The 16,643-nt window shown below is 33.3% G+C and overlaps 1 protein-coding gene across 1 annotated transcript in view; it reads left to right on the top strand.

Annotated features, from left to right (window-relative positions):
- SPATA16 (spermatogenesis associated 16) overlaps window positions 1-16,643 on the top strand; it is a 257,164-nt gene that overhangs the window by 91,486 nt on the left and 149,035 nt on the right. The gene's annotated exons all lie outside the window — the stretch shown is intronic.

The following is a 16,643-nucleotide window of genomic DNA, read 5'->3' as shown; positions in this document are numbered from 1 at the left end:
ATGGCAAACTAGTGTCAATATGAACATGTAATTCCTGCTTTCTTAATAACCAACTGGGGAACACCATTATCAGTTATATTAAGACTCAGTTGTAAATGGGAGATTTATTAGTATGGTAAAAGTCATTTACAAACTCACATCCACTAGGATGTAAAAGTTGTTTCTGTCCAAGATTTTTCACAGCCCTAGTAGTGAACTTAAACTTGACCTCAAGAACCTACAGACAACAAAATCACTTTGAAATTCACAAGACAACCTGTTTGAAAGCCATTCTCCATCTTAAGTAAACTACAAAACCTAGAGGCAGATTCCCTTTGACATTAAAAGAAAATTTTACTCCCTATATTATCTGGGAACATTTTATGAAACCATAGTTTTTTAAAAAAAACCAAGATATATGGTCTGTCAAAGAATTTTGTTCTATTTCCATTTGAAAGAAGAAATATTGGAAAAGTAATGTGTATTTCAGTATGTCAAAATATTGCAACTTTTGGGCTATCTGGGTGATTTGTGGGAAAAATATTTGAAAACTATTTACAGACTAAAAAATATTTGATCATGCAAAATATTTGATCATGCAAAAGCAAAGAACATAAATAAGTAAAAATTTTAAAAATAGAAATGAACACTTGAAAGCTATTTATAGACTTCAAAATATTCAGAAAATCCATAGGCATACATAAACAATAATAAATTGAGATGCACTAAAAGTAATTATACCTCACCTTCTCCATGGTTATAATCACAAATAAAAAGGGCCACCTACATGGCCTACATCTTAAAAGAAATATTTCTTGGATATCAGAATAGTTTGATGAATTTTTGAATCGTATTTAATAATAAAAGCGTTCCAAATGGCATGGTCATGTCAAAATGTAATTAATTCAATGTTATTAAAAATAAGTAACAGTCTCTGGTAAACAAGAATTCAGTAAAAAAAAAAAAAGAAATGAGAACGAAAGATCAAAAATTCCACTATAAGCCAAATATAAGAACTACAAGATGCTGCAATTCCTGAGAATGCGAAGATCAGCTTCAGTAGGTTCACTATTTAGAATTAGAAATTTTCTGCGTTGAAAGTAAGAGTGCTTTTTCAAGACTTTGAAAATTACCGAATTGAATGTATATAACAGTGAATAGTAAAGTTATCTTTCCTATTACGTTAGAATTAACTTTTGTAAAATAATTTTTGCTGCTGTTCCTAAGTTGAACATTAAGTAAGAAATGTAAACCAATAAAGGTTAAACAGTCAATTCGTTCAATTAATAATGCATCAAGTGAAATAAATCATTTTGCTGGTCTGGTCATAGTGCAGAACTGCATAAGTCAATACATATGATTTTAATATCAAAACATCTTGAAAGATCTTAGATTTTAAAACAGCCTGAAATATAATCAACAAATGTATTTTATAAAATAAATTAACTAGGATATTTACTCTATAAATAGCTTACAATCATTAGTTATATACTCAATGCAGAATTCTGCTTTTTTATTATTATCACATTGTGAAAGTTTATACTAATCATGAATCAAAATTAAAATATTCCTTTTTTGCATTTATTTGCATTTGCTGAAGCATCTTCTCTTTAATTTTATGTAAATGTGAGGTCTACTGCATATTTTTAAGAGACTTGTTAACACAAAATTTAGCTTAAAAACCATCATGTAGTTTTGCTTCTATTGTTTTGTCATAGAGAAGACTACAAGAACCATAACTTTATGGTTTTAAGATCAACAAAGATACGTTTTGAAATTAATCAGCTAAGCACTGCCATTTAAACTAAAACAGTCAATGACACAAAGCCTCTGAAAACAACTATTATCAAAATGGCTCTTCTTTTTTATTCATAACATATCCAAAGTGGCACATATAAGTATTATTTTTTACTTCAACCAAAAGTAATTTGGTTGACTCTCCTAATACATTGAATCTCTGCTCACTTCACCAAAACCAGTGCCACTGTTTATCAGAAGGTTTTTAAACATTTCTAAAGACTGATTTGTGATTACTGCTTTCTTATCAAGATTTAAAATCCTGCTATGATTCTTTTCCTATTATATAAATATATTTTGATGTATATACTTGCAAAGATTTTAATGATACATATCACCTTTTGTATATTCCCTACCTTTAGGGTTTTTTTTTATTTTTATTGCAAAATTTTGTTGCCACAAGGTGGCAGACAAGATGAAGTATAAAGTACCAAATATGTAAGAAAAATCCCTATTTAAAAAATTATTTTATAATGGTAGTATCTACATTCATTCATTCATTTTTAAAAACTTATTAAATATTTCCACCAAGAGCCGATTCCTGTGCTAGGCAGTGGAGAGACAGTTATAAATAGAAAATACATGACGCTTATACACCAGCAGAAGTAGCAAAGTGTAAATAAATAAATAAATATTAGCATATATATGAGATGAAGAGTATGATAAATGCTGTGAAGGAAATCAATATAAGTTATGTTGCAGAGGCAGCATAGTATATTTAGTCAGACCACAACATCTAGAATGTGACTGCCTAGGTTCAAATTATGACTGCTCCACTCACTAGACTGAATTTAATTTTGGAAAAAACTAGGTTATAATAGTACTTACTTCACAGGTACTATTTCACAAGGTTTTGTGAAAAATAATTACAAACCCATGAATTTTTTATTCTAACCGTGACACAGTTATTGGTACTGAATCTGCCTTCTTGCTGTAAACAACTGTAAAACTGGACAAAATATAAGAGGCAATGGCTTTCAGGCCTTGGACAATGGTCAGAGCAGGACTGTGATCCCTGAAAGAAGGAAAATACACAGGATGAGCCCCATAATCTTCTCAGCTTTTTGTTCGGTTTATTTTTGTGCCCTAGTTCAGGGACATGGATATCAAGTTAAACTGCAGTCTCACCAAACTGAAGAGGCCGAGATTAGAATAGCAAGGCTGCCAAGGAAGCTATAATTACAGGAAACATGGCCAAGAAAGAGGTAGCTGTGTAAAAGGGTTGAGAGACAGAAGTCTGCATGGGAATTTACTGTAAGTTCTTAGCCAAGGTCTGTGCCATGCATGTGAGGAAAGAGATTCCATACAGCAGAAATTGCCTGTGACAGAACTAAGTGCTAAATGGAAATACTTAGATGACCTGAAATGCTTGGAGATGTTGGAGTATTAGAGTAAAGAGACCTCACTCAGCACCTCAGGTACTCAGTTGAGCCCCAGAAAGATCATACTATAATTGTAAGGACCATGACCTACCAAAAGGACCACATCTTAAGATTAAATTCAAACACAAAATAGACCTGTCCTAACAAAAAATACAACTAAGCTTCGTAAGAACAAGAGTATCTGCCATTGCATTCTCTCACAGGGGGAAAAAAAACAAAAACAAAAAAAAAAACCTCAACATCTTAACATATTTTTCAGGAAATATGTCATAATCCAGATTCCCCACAAAGTCTCACCCAAAATATCCAGCATAAAGTTAAAAATTACCACACATGCAAAGAAGTAGGAAAATGAGACTTAAGAAAATAAGCAGTCCATAGAAATAGACTTCAAGATGTAGAACCAGATATAGATCTTCAAGACCCAGATGTAGAACTGGCAGACAAGGATTTCAACAAACCTATGAAAGTGCGTTCAAGGATCTTAAGGTAAAAATAGTTGTAATGAGTGAAGAGATGAGAATTCCAACAAAGAAACAGAAGCTATGGGAAGAACCAAATGGAGATTTAGCATAGATGAATAAAATATCTGACATTTAAAATGTACTAATTTATTACTTTAACATCAGTTTGGAGAATGCTAAAGAAAGGACTAGTGAAGTTGAAGACAAATCAATAGAAATTATCCACTATAAAGACAAGAGATAGACAATAAAAGTTTTTTAAAAAATTAATCAATGGCTCAGTGACCTGTCCTCAGGGATAGTAACAAGAAATCTAACATATGTGTAATTGAAGTCTCAAAGAGGAAAGAGAAAATAGGATATAAAAAATAATTTCTGGAAATTTTCCATTTTGGTTAAAAACAAAAAAGAAAACCCAGTAAGCCTCAGCAGGAGAGGCTGATTCAAAGAGGATTGCATCTAGGAACATCATAATCAAACTGATGAAAACCCAAGATGAAGAGAAAATATTAAAGGCAGCCAAAGAAAAACAACGCATTACACAGGAGGAACAATGATACAAATCACTGGTAACTCTTAATCAGAAATATGGATGCCAAAATACAATGGAACGACAACTTTAAAGTGCTGAAAGCAAAATTTAAACTAGAATTTGATTTTCAGCGAGTAAAATGAAAATATTTTCACATAAATAGAAGTTAAAAAATTAATCTTTACCAGATCTGCACTTTGAGAATGATAAAGGGAAATGTAGAAAATGGCAATAGATTGAGACTTGTAGGAAATGGCAATAGATTGAAACTTGTAAGAAATGGCAATAGATTGAAACTTGAACTATAAAAAAGAAAGAAGAGTACCAGAAGTGATAAATGGTAAATATAAAAGACTATTATATGAAAATGATAAATGGTAAATATAAAAGTAACAGAAGTGATAAATGGTAAATATAAAAGACTGTATTTTCTTTTCAAAATGTCCTTAAAGATAAATGTTTAAACAGAAAACGATAGCATTTTTATTATATTAACTAAATTAAAAATAATAAATAATAAGATTACACATGCCAATGTAAAATATTTGACTACAATATCACAAAGGCCTGTGGGTGGGAGAACAAATGGAATTTTACTATAGTAAGGCTTTTTTACATGAAATGGTACAATATTAACTGTAAGTAGACTGTGATAAAGATGCAAATGATTAAAAATATAAAAATTATAGCTAGAAAGCCAATAATGGACTTAAAATTAATTACCAAAGAATATTTGATTAACTGAAAATAAGTCAAGAAAGAAGGAAGAAAAGAACAAAAAGTAGATGAGATACTGGAAAACAGAAGCATGATGGCAGAGTTCAACAAAACTATGTCAGTAATTACATCAAACATATGTACATTGATTGAAAATTCCAGTTAAAAGGCAGAGACCGTCAGTCTGGATTACATTGCAAGGCTCAACTAAATGCTATCTATATAAAGCATACATTGAAAGTAAAAAAATGAAAAATGATACACTATATAATAAACATAAAAGTCTATTTTTAATGCTTGATTTTGCTGTGTTATTACCAAGGTAGATTTTAAGAGAAGGTGTACTATTAGAGATGAAAATAAGACTCAATTAAAATTTCAAAAATTTTAAAATCTTATAGAGCTTGTTCTCTAACCATAATGTAATTAAATTAGAAATCAATTGAAGAGTAAGATATCTAGAAAACCCCTCCAAATACTTGGAAATTAAACCATACACATCTAAGTAACTCATGGATCAAAACATAAGAAAATTAAACAAAGGCATAGATTTGAATCCCTGCTTTATCGGTTACTAGCTTTGACTTTCATAATTAACTTCCCTTGGCCTCTGTTTTCTCTTCTTTAAATACAGGTAAAATGCTCAAAAGCATCCCTGAATCTCAAAATATATCAGGTTTGTGTTTTATTGTAATCCCACCACCAATAACAAATACAGGTAATTTTCAATGGTAATAGAAATAAGCTCTATAGTTTCATAAAGGAGGCTATTATTTTTAAAATACCTTTTTGCCTGTAATGCCAACACTTTGGGAGGCCAAGGGGGGTGGATCGCCTGAGGTCAGGAGTTCAAGACCAGACTGGCCAACATGGTGAAATCCCATCTCTACTAAAAATACAAAATTAGCTGGGTGTGGTGGCCCACACCTGTAACAGTCCCAGCTACTTGGGAGGCTGAGACAGGAGAATCACTTGAACCCAGGAGGGAGAGGCCACAGTGAACCAAGATGACACCACTGCACTCCAGCCTGGGCGAGACAGAGCAAGACTCTGTCTCAAAAAATAATAATTAATAAATAACTAAAATACCCTTCTGAACATAACATACTCAATAAAGTAGACAATTGGAAAGCTCCTATGAAAATACAGCTTTTGGGGTGTTATCAATCTCAATTTCGGGGATAATTATGATCAAAGGTGATATTCGCTCAAAGCATTACAGATACCCATGAGTTTTAGAATGAATTGATTCATAATAGAAGTAATAGGAATTCTGCAAATTTCTTGCAGATACCAAGAAATGAGATATTTTAAATACAATACTCTCTTCTTTTTTATTATTATTATACTTTAAGTTTTAGGGTACATGTGCACAATGTGCATGTTAGTTACATATGTATACATGTGCCATGTTGGTGTGCTGCACCCCTTAACTCGTCATTTAACATTAGGTATATCTCCTAATGCTATCCCTCCCCCCTCCCCCTACCCCACAACAGCCCCAGTGTGTGATGTTCCCCTCTCTTCTTTACCAGAACTGAGGGTTTAAAATTTGGCCACTAAATGTAACACATCAACAACATTAGATAAAATAATTCTCATGATCTTGGATGAACTTAAACAAAACTACAATACTATAGTAAAAGAATAGGGAACTTTGCAGGTGCCAGAAACCATTGCTGGTGCCAGTTTTTTGATATGAATAAATATATAGGCTACTAAGTATTAGTGTTGTTACTGCTTCTAGGGGATAATAACTGGGAACACAAAAGGAAAGGATGTAATCTTACCTGCATATATCTCTTAACACTTCGCAATGTCTTGCTTTGGGAAAACATATGGGTGGTTGTTTTGATGATATTGCCATTCATTTCTGAAAGACATTACATTATCCATACTCATTTTCATCAACTCTTAAAAGAAAGGCTCAACGAAGAGAATGTTTCTTCTTACTTACCTCCTTCTGTGATTCATAGATTACTGATTGTTTCTTCCAATTAAATGAAGCAAACTGTGTGTGTGCCCATGTGTGCACGAGTTTATGTTTGTATGGGCTTGCCGGTGTGAAGAAAATAAAAGGAAATCCTGGCATTGCTATTTTAAAGATATCTGGTTGGTCTTTTTGCAACTTAGGCAGTTTGCCTCTTTGAGAAGTCAGGAGAAATAAAAATGCTATATGGATCATTAGTACTTTATGTCTCTTGCTATTGTATTCCCATGAAAATAAATCCACCTATAAAAATATGCTTCCTCTGAAGATCACATTAAATATTCCAACTCATTCTTGAAACCCTAAAAAAAATATAAAGGATGCTAATTTTTGTGAAAGGGCAAAGATTATACTTCCTTTGTTTCTACTGTAGGGAACAACTATTATACAACACCTTTCTGCAGTGCAAAGTTGACTGCATTAAGAAATAGTTCTCAAGCAGGAACAAGAACAAGCATTCACTGAACACCCACCATGTGGCAGGTGGAAACTGGGCCCTTTATAAGCTATCTCACTTAGTTCTCCACTAACTTCCTGAGAAGGTTTTCTTATTACCATTTCCCTGGCAAATAAACTACATCCCAGCAAACCTATGGCATTACGGTCATTATTCTTCCTCCAAAAATTCTCGCTGTCATGTCATTTCATCCTGAAAATGATGAAAATCATACCATCTTTAAAATCTGGAGGACTTCCCTTGCAGGTTGTGGTAGCATTGAGAAATACTAGACATTGTCTTTGAAATCATAGAACCCAGATTCAGCTACCACTTCACTCACTGGGTTGTAAAGCCTTGCTTTCCTCATGTGTGATTTGTGAATAATAACACTTAGCAAGTCTATTTTACAATATTGACACAACACAACTTTTAAATCACGAGACTCTACTAACATATGTCCACTTTCCTCCCCTTTCTTATACCTGAAATCCTCCCTTTTCTTTGTGATTATCATATGAATTAATAAAATAGCCTTGCAGGGTAAATACATAGCCTTATTTGTATAAAAAGTAAGAGAAATGATAATGAAGATTAAAGCAAATAAATTCCAGAAAATAATTAAATATAGCTATATATTATCTAAATAAAAATGGCTGAGTTTCTAAGGGTCATCATTTGTTTCTCTTAGTATGAACACAAGAAACAGGATCCAGATGGCTAAGACATCTGATTAGAGGTTTCTTTACTAAAGAAGAAAACGAGGAGGAAGAAGAGAAGAAGGAGGTCGGAGGGTGGAGGAGGAAGACAACCATGACTATGTATAATAAGAGAGGAAAATGTAAAGACATAGCAAAGACAGAGAAAAACAGATTAGGCCCCTCTTGAGCTTTTAATCATAGGCATGTTCTGAAGGTGGATCAGATTCCCTGAGGAGCCTTCCAAAAGATGTGATAAAGGGATCATACTCTGTTTATATTAAATACACTTACCACCTTTTAAATGCATGTATTGATCATTTTTTCATTTTAACATAGCTTGCAATTATTAATTAAAATAGCTCTGTGTACAGCACTCCTGTATTGCCTCTGTGACACTTTGCCATGCCTCCCACAGCTCTTCACCCAGACATTTTATCTTCTACCCTTATATTCAAGTTGATAGCAGTTTAGTTTGTAATCATCTTGCTTGATGTTTTCTTTCTCATCTTAGCTTTCACTCTTTCTCTTCTTAAAATTTAACCCCATCTTATCCCTGAGGTCAGTGCCCACTTGGCATTTATCATTCCCATTTACTCATGAATATGAAAATAGTTTATAAATGAGGAAACAATATGTGAGCGTAATGGAGTGGTATTGTTATGAAACAATGCATCTGCTGTTGGGGGACTGTCTTTAGAATGTGAATCTACTAGTTATTATTGATTTGTGGTTTGCTTTTGATTTCCATGTGGTCCTTAGAAAACAGATTAGGGTGTGCTAATGCCCAGCTCCCATGCTGAGGACTGCCTTCAGGAGATGTTTATTTTGATAATTGAAGCTGGCAAGAAGGCTGCACAGGTACTCCTTGTGGGTGGGTTTATTCATGTTATTTTAAGATGATTCTTTTATATTTGTTTTTTACTTTCTAATATATCAGCTCTAAAATCCATTCTAATGAGTTGAACAAGTCATTTAGGCTTTCTGCAACCTCTTCCTCTGTAATTCTCACTAGGGCATTAAAAGCATTCATGTACTTAAGATTTTAAAAGTTCTAACACATGTAAGTGGTATGTCCTGGGGTTTAAAAAAAAAAAGTTCTAGATTGTCAAGGATTAACTCTATAATTACAAATAAAGAGAGAAGTTGTAAGATTCCTTGTACTGTAGGGAAACAAACTTCAGAAATCGAAGGCCTGAATTTGAATCCTTGCAAAATTGCTGGCTAGCCTTGACTTTCTCAAGTCACATAATTGCCCTTAGCCTCAATTTCTAGATTTCTAAACATAAGATCATCACAATATCTTCCTCAACACTTGTGAAAGGTGTCAAATGATATTACAGATGTGAAAATGTTTTGCAAATGGAAAATTTCTGTGCAAATTTCAGCCTTAATGTCACCCTTGTGACATTTCAAAAACCTCAGGTGACCAGCCTGAAATTTTACGAGTCTAGAATTCACAAACTTCTTTTCCTGAGCACATTTGCTCAATTTAGCACAGTGAATGGCTGGTCTATTTAATGCTTATCAACAAGGAGAAAACTATTTTGATGGTCCCCATGGGGACATGTCTGTTTTTAGCCTCCCAATTTGTTGCCTCTACGTGCAAAAAGATTTCCAGACAAGTGGTGAAAAACTGAAATAGGTAAGGACCAACACTAAAACTGAGAAATTCTAGGGAAACATAGAGAGCTGATGAATACTAGATATCCAAAAATATTTTAAAAGATTAGCTTAGAAGAAAACTGGAAGACTATCCACATTTCCAAATTTAACCAGCACAATTTTAAGGAACTAAAGCTCATTCCCACTGAATCGGCCTCACCCAGGCTATACTGTAAAACTGATGTTTGTGTCTTGTTCTCAAGGCAACTTCCCTCAATGTTTTTTGCCCTAATGGTCTTTTCTGGGACACTTGGCGTGGAGAAGTCACTATATACGGTATTACCTACAAGGTTACAAGTAGGAAGAGACAAACCAGTTTTTATTGGAGGAGATTAAAAAAAAAGACTCAGATGCAAACCCCTACTCATTTTATAACTCTTGCCAGCCTATGCCTGATATTTAAAATTTTCTCTCTACTTCCTTTACAGATCAAAATCTCTTGTTGAGTATGCATGACTCACTCTCACTCTAGTAGTTTACCTTTGAAGAGCTGATGACCTTACAAACAGATACCACTCTGCTATCCCTTTGACTTTTCGCATTTCAAGAATGTGTATTTTATGGATATGGATATTTTTTAGGATATTCCATACATATTCTACATTACTGACAACATAGCATTAGCCTTAACAGGCATTTTGCAAATCCTGTGGCTATACTGTTGTTGCTGTATTTCCTTAAACCATTCCTCGTTTTCTTTTCTGTTGCTATGACAAGAATTCTTCATATTCTTCCTCTCTTGGGCCTATGACCTTTTCTCATTTCTTGTTGAAGTCTGAAGAGCAGCCACATGTTAAGTTATAACACCTTTAGTTTGAGAAGAAATGTCTCCTTGGTGGCACTGTCTATAACTTTGCTCACAGGTTATAGATATGACATACACCTTTCTTATGACTCTTCCTCACTGGGGAAAATGCAGACCATGTACCTTTCCTGGCTCACCTAGGCAAAATAATTTTGCAATTGGATAGAAATGTTCTTATGTTATTACCAGTTATTAAGCTTTCACTAGAAAATATGACTTTGACACAGAAGACAGTTGAATTCAAAGCAGTGTTTGATTTTTGAGTGCTTAACAATGAGACATTAGCAGATGAAAGAAATATATACTTCACTCTACATTTAACCTTATCATTTTGCTTTGTTTTTAGACTTCTATTTCCTATAAGCTTTCCTTGTGGAATCTGTTCAACACATACAGGCTCTGGGAAAGTAGTTCTTGGTTTTTGTGGAAAGAAAATAATGTGAAAATAACATCGAGAAGTCACATGTAGTACCCAAAAAAGGCAGAGAGAGTATTTTAGTCTTAGGAAGGAGGGCAAAAGGATGGTGTAATATAATGCAAATTATCCAACAAGTATGTTCCATGTGCTTCTTCATCTTCATTCTTGTAGTTACATCCTTCATCCAAATTTTGACTATTTACTTGTATAGTGATCCCCAAACTTTGAGGATTTTACCATATTTTTAAACATTATATAATTTTATATTTTAATGTTGTTACATTTTTAAACATTATTAAAGATCCCAAAGGGTTTTTGCTTATGTGAGTCTCATCTATAAATATCTGCCATATAGAAATGACAACTTAGAAATTAAAACGTTTATTTACTCATTCACTTCAAAATGATAATCCCATTACATGTTAAATATTTTATGAAAAAATAACTATGCAATATTTTTAAACATGCGTGAAAGCAGTAACATTGACATTTTGCAAGAGTGATTTCATAAAAGAAAGCTGAGTTCTCATATCTGATCCTGCATTCAATCTATTATAATATGGTTGACTTATATGAACAAAATTCAATGTCACACAAGGTATGCAGCTAGAAAATGAAAGATAATTTGAATAGTCTTTTCAGATAATCTTGAATATTCTTCTTTGATACTACACCAAGACTTGACAAGTGGTAGTTTCTTAATGATTAATTGCAATATGGATTCTGAAACCATATCAATCAATGTTGTACTCTGTAACATTAAAAGCCATTAGTTCATCTTATACTTTGATTGGATTGTTTATCCATTCATGAGTTAGTAATATCACCTGTTGGTCATTTAGAAAATATGCAGATTTCCGAATGTTGACACATTTCATTATGCAAAACCAAATTTTTAAATTGCAGTTGTTAATATCGCCAACTTCATCAGAAGTCTTAAAGCATTGGGTGACTGTCAAGCTCACAGTGACAGATGTAAGTTTTCCAAAATACTAATTTTTGCTTGAAAGCTCAAACTTTTATCACTAGCAATATATACTGTCAGTTGTGTTCCTTTAAGTGACAGGCACACATCTCATTTTTTAGAAAATGTCTGCCAAATTTCAAGTCTGATAATCATAATTTGTAGTCATTCTTCCAAGTAAAATATAGTGTTCCATAGAAACAGTGGCTAAGTCAGCTCACAAATGTAAACAATGGCACAAGTGCAGAAGTGCTTTTCCCCAAGACAGCTATTATATTTTGGTATGCAGAAGTGCTTGATGCATGCTTCTTACATCATCCTACCCAATGTTAAAGAGACATGTACTCAAGGATTGAAATTTATAAAAAAAAAAAAAAATAGAGGCTGAGTGCCCATAATGGTAAAGAATACACTCAGTGAATACCAGAACAGTTTCGTATCACCTGTTTGCTTCCTGCAAAGAAGCTAGCTGTTTTCCCTACCATGCTTTTGCAACACTGGTGCAAATGTCAATACAGTGAAAAGAGAAAATAATTTCTTAATATTATTATGAAAACTGACCTCATGAGCCCCCTGAAAATGTCAAGGAACCTATAGAAAATTTGCAGGCCATGCATTGAGAACAACTCTACTTTTTCACAGCATCCTTAGCATTCTCCCAGCATTTGGATTTTTCATCAGAATAGTTGCAATAATTGTCTTCTTTAAAAGTGTTTCCATCATGTGCTTTCTTAGTAATCCCTGAAGCATTAGTAGTTTCTTTCCTAAAATTAAAAATCCTTTCACTAATGAACAGCCCTTAATAGACTCCCACCTTCCCCAATGATCAATTTATTGCTTTAGCCAAACTAATTTACAGGGCGGTTGTTAATATGGCTTACCATCCTCTATCACCAAGTCATTTCTGAGCCACTCTCCCAGTTTGAATTTGCTACCTTCCTTCCCTTGATGTGACTATTTCAAAGGCAGCTCAAAACTCACTTTCTTCGGATTTCTTTCCAGATTAGCCCTTTTTAAGTTTTAAATTGTTCTATCATTGTGAATCCCCTTCCTAAACCTTTTATTTTTTCCATCTCCCTTGCAAGCATCCCACAATTTAACTGTTTCAAGTTTTGATGTGTTGATTACTGGTTATGTATTTTTATTATTTCTCTCAACTAGGTTAATACTTTTAGTTGAGGGCTAGTCAGTATCCAATGTAGCATTTTCAACAAAAACAACAAAATATATGCTGTTGTCATTATATTCACAGAAATGGCAGCACTACTAAAAATATCTGGAAAGCATATTCTTTCCAAAGTAATGTGCTCTGACACTCTATTTGGTGCAAGTCACAACAGGTTGAGACTCAATACAGTGAGCCAAAGAGGACAGAATGTCAAAATGAGAGATTTAATAATCAGTGTCAATAAAGAAAGGAGTGCGTATTACAAAGAAAAACCATTAATATATTCATTTATAATATTAGTAATTAGTAGATTTCCTTAATTGGAATCACTTAAAGCAATGGTAATTTGATCTATAACTAAACATTGAATCCAGAGTATTGAGATAATTCCCATATCAAAGTCCATATCCAATTCAAATTTTGACTTTAAACTTGCAAACTATACTATATAACCTGATGGTTTAGCTGGGCTGGACGTTATCTACATAAACACAACGTCCATTGTGTAACTCCCACTAATTCTGTTAATGTAGTAAAGGAAAATCAGAGACAATATTTAGAAGTCCTACAATGTCATAAAGCATAGGAATAACAATCAATATTTCTCTTTTGGTAAAAGGGCTACAAAGGGCTTAAGTAGGTAAAATATTGTTATCTGGATGTAATTTAATACTTCTACAAATCAAAAAATTATGATGTTAATATGAGTAATTTTAATACCTGATATACAAATGTTTTTTATTTTTCTGTCAAATTTCCCTCTAATTCTAAGACTCTAACATCAAAAATCCCTCTAATTTTCAGACTCTAAAAGAAATAAGGATATGATTTTATTATCCAGTAAAATTACATAATGGAATTCAGTATACTATATTTCAGTTCATTTTAAAAATTCTTGTATAATTTGCTATTTGAAGGCAGCATAAAAAATAATAGAATGCAGTCAAACAATTATTTCCATACAATAAGGCTACTCAAAATATTAGTATAAGTATGTATTTACCTTTCTGGCTGTTTTCTTTAAAACCTGAACAGTGGCTGGAACATGGTTTACACTCAAAAATTATCGCTGAATGAATCATAAGTAATTTCCAATAGGTAGAACAGAGGGAAGTTTATTCATTGCACCTTTCAAAGTAATCATTCTAAAATACAACTCGGCCGGGCGTGGCAGCTCACTCTTGTAATCCCAGCTCTTTGGGAGGCTGAGGCAGACGGATCACTTGAGGTCAGGAGTTCAAAATCAGCCTGGCCAACATAGTGAAACCCCGTCTCTACTAAAAATACAAAAATTAGCCAGGCGTTGTGGTGCACAGCTGTAATCCCAGCTACCTGGGACGCTGAGGCAGGAGAATCGCTTGAACTTGGGAGACAGAGGTTGCAGAGAGCTGAGATAATGCCACTGCACTTCAGCCTGGGTGCCAGAGTGAGACTCTGTCCCCCCCAAAAAATAAAATAAAATAAAATAAAATAAACCTCATCCAAGTAACACAGCGAATGGAAAAAAACATGTGAATCTCAACACGCTGCTCTTGAACCACCATCACCAATCCTCCACCCTCCCCTCCAGTATTAGACAGACAGATGTGTAGGGCCTTACATCTACATCTTTGGTTTCTGAACCTTGATAGCTTTTCTACAGGAGAGCTGATAGCTGATATTTTGGTTCACAGACTCCAAAGGAAAGATAATAGGGCCAACACTGTATTATTTTTTAAGAGAAAATGTCAAGAACGAAAAATGAAAATGTCAAAAGATAGGTTGATATACTGTATTACTTAAAGACTATTTTGTTGGGAGAACTGACCAAGTGATTTACTAACAGCTTTTACCAGGCAGACTCAGGATTACAATGTAGATGAAAAAATAAATGGGAATTTATTTCACCTTCACTCTATCCAGGCATTTGACAGATGAAAGAAAAAATGGAAAGACACAATTACAGTCTACAAAGATGAAGATCTTTTTTCAGATTTTCAAATTATAAAAAAAAAATAATTTTTCTTGGAAATTGTTTTCAAATGCCCTACTTATCTATCTCTACGCTGTTATTATTACATTAACTGCCTTTTGTTCCTGATCACATCTGCCTAAGGTAGAAACTGTAAGATAGTGTACATTTGATGTTCGTCTGGGATACAGACACAAAAGTTAGTGGAGAGTGATCTTTGATATATTCAGGTCACAAGAGATGTTGATCTCATTCGTGAACCTTAGATATGATTAGGCTCTCCGGAGGCTCCTGAGGAAATGTCATTCAGCCACTTTATTAACATTGCTTTATTCTGTAAACATTTATTGACTGCCTATTATGTGCCAGGCATTTACTTAGGTGCTGAATATATAAAGGTGGATGATAACAGTGAGTATTACTTCCCATTATGGAGAAGTCTGCAGTGGATAAAGAGCAATTAACTGAGTAAGAAAGTCGAAGAAATGTAGAAAAAAATAAATGTTCTCCATTGCTCAAGAAGGCATTTCACTGCATGCTTCCAAAGATCCAGTAATCGTACTTATTTTTGATGGTTATTTGATGCATGTTAACTGATAATACTCCTTTGGATGAAGAACACGGAAGACTTGAAACCCTAGGAGACTCCCTTCTAAAAGTTCTTATTTTTTGGTATAGGGGATCCATTAAATGTATTATTTGAATCCCCCACTGTATTATTATAAATTCTGTCTTCCTAAACAAGGTAATGTCATACTCAAGTTTTAGAGTAAAATATACTTAAACATAGATCCTGGTGATTTTTAATGTGTTTTCATTACTAGCTCTATAAAGAAGATAGACAACACAACATTTCTTTCTGACTATATATTTTTCAGTGTTGTGACAATATAGCAAATTCTTTTAAGTAATTATTTCATAAATTATTTGTCATGTCAAGAAATAGGTGTTTGTTGTTCACTTGAGATAATCCTGTAATTTAATATTTTTCACAATTAGTTGCAGAATTAATTGTAATTTTGGGGGTAAAACATGAAAGACAATATTTGAGTTGTTTTCTGTTTGACTTCTCAAAACCTCATTTTCTTCTGCTGTGCCACATACAGGCTGAGATCTCAAGTAATATTTGAGAATGATTTCTTGTTGTTATTTCCCTGAAGTTAGGTTTTACTTTCATGCTTTTGCAAAAACATACACTGCTAGTGTTTTGGCAGAGCTATATGCTTTGTTTGACAATAATCTATGGTAATTTTCTTATTTCAAAATCCAATGCCTTTGTTTCTAACTTTTTGGTCTAATACTTTATAGTATTTTTTCTCCAATGTAAATTAAATTGGGTTATTCCATTTTTCTATCTTGATTATCTATTGAAGATATTTAAACTGACTGCATGAACTTTTTAATTCTTTTCAATAAGCAGAGGACTATTACACTTTATTTTAGTTTTAATTTAATTCTAATGATCAATCTTTTGTAGCAAGTCAATTGACCAAATAAGACAAAACCACTAAGATTTCACTGAATCTCTGTATAGTGACAGCACTGTTGCATAAGTTTTCTTTCTATTCTCATTTTTTACCTACCCCAGAATTTAAGTTACTAGATTGAGATTTAGTACTATGCCAACAGCCCATGTTGAAAGACGCTCTAAGAAGCAACAATATGGAACACTTGCTG

The sequence above is a fragment of the Symphalangus syndactylus genome, chromosome 17 (genome assembly GCF_028878055.3).
Source record: "Symphalangus syndactylus isolate Jambi chromosome 17, NHGRI_mSymSyn1-v2.1_pri, whole genome shotgun sequence".
In the NCBI taxonomy this organism is placed as follows: Eukaryota; Metazoa; Chordata; class Mammalia; order Primates; family Hylobatidae; genus Symphalangus; species Symphalangus syndactylus.
Note: the sequence above shows the minus strand (reverse complement) of the source record. Positions and strands in the feature narration are given on the sequence as shown.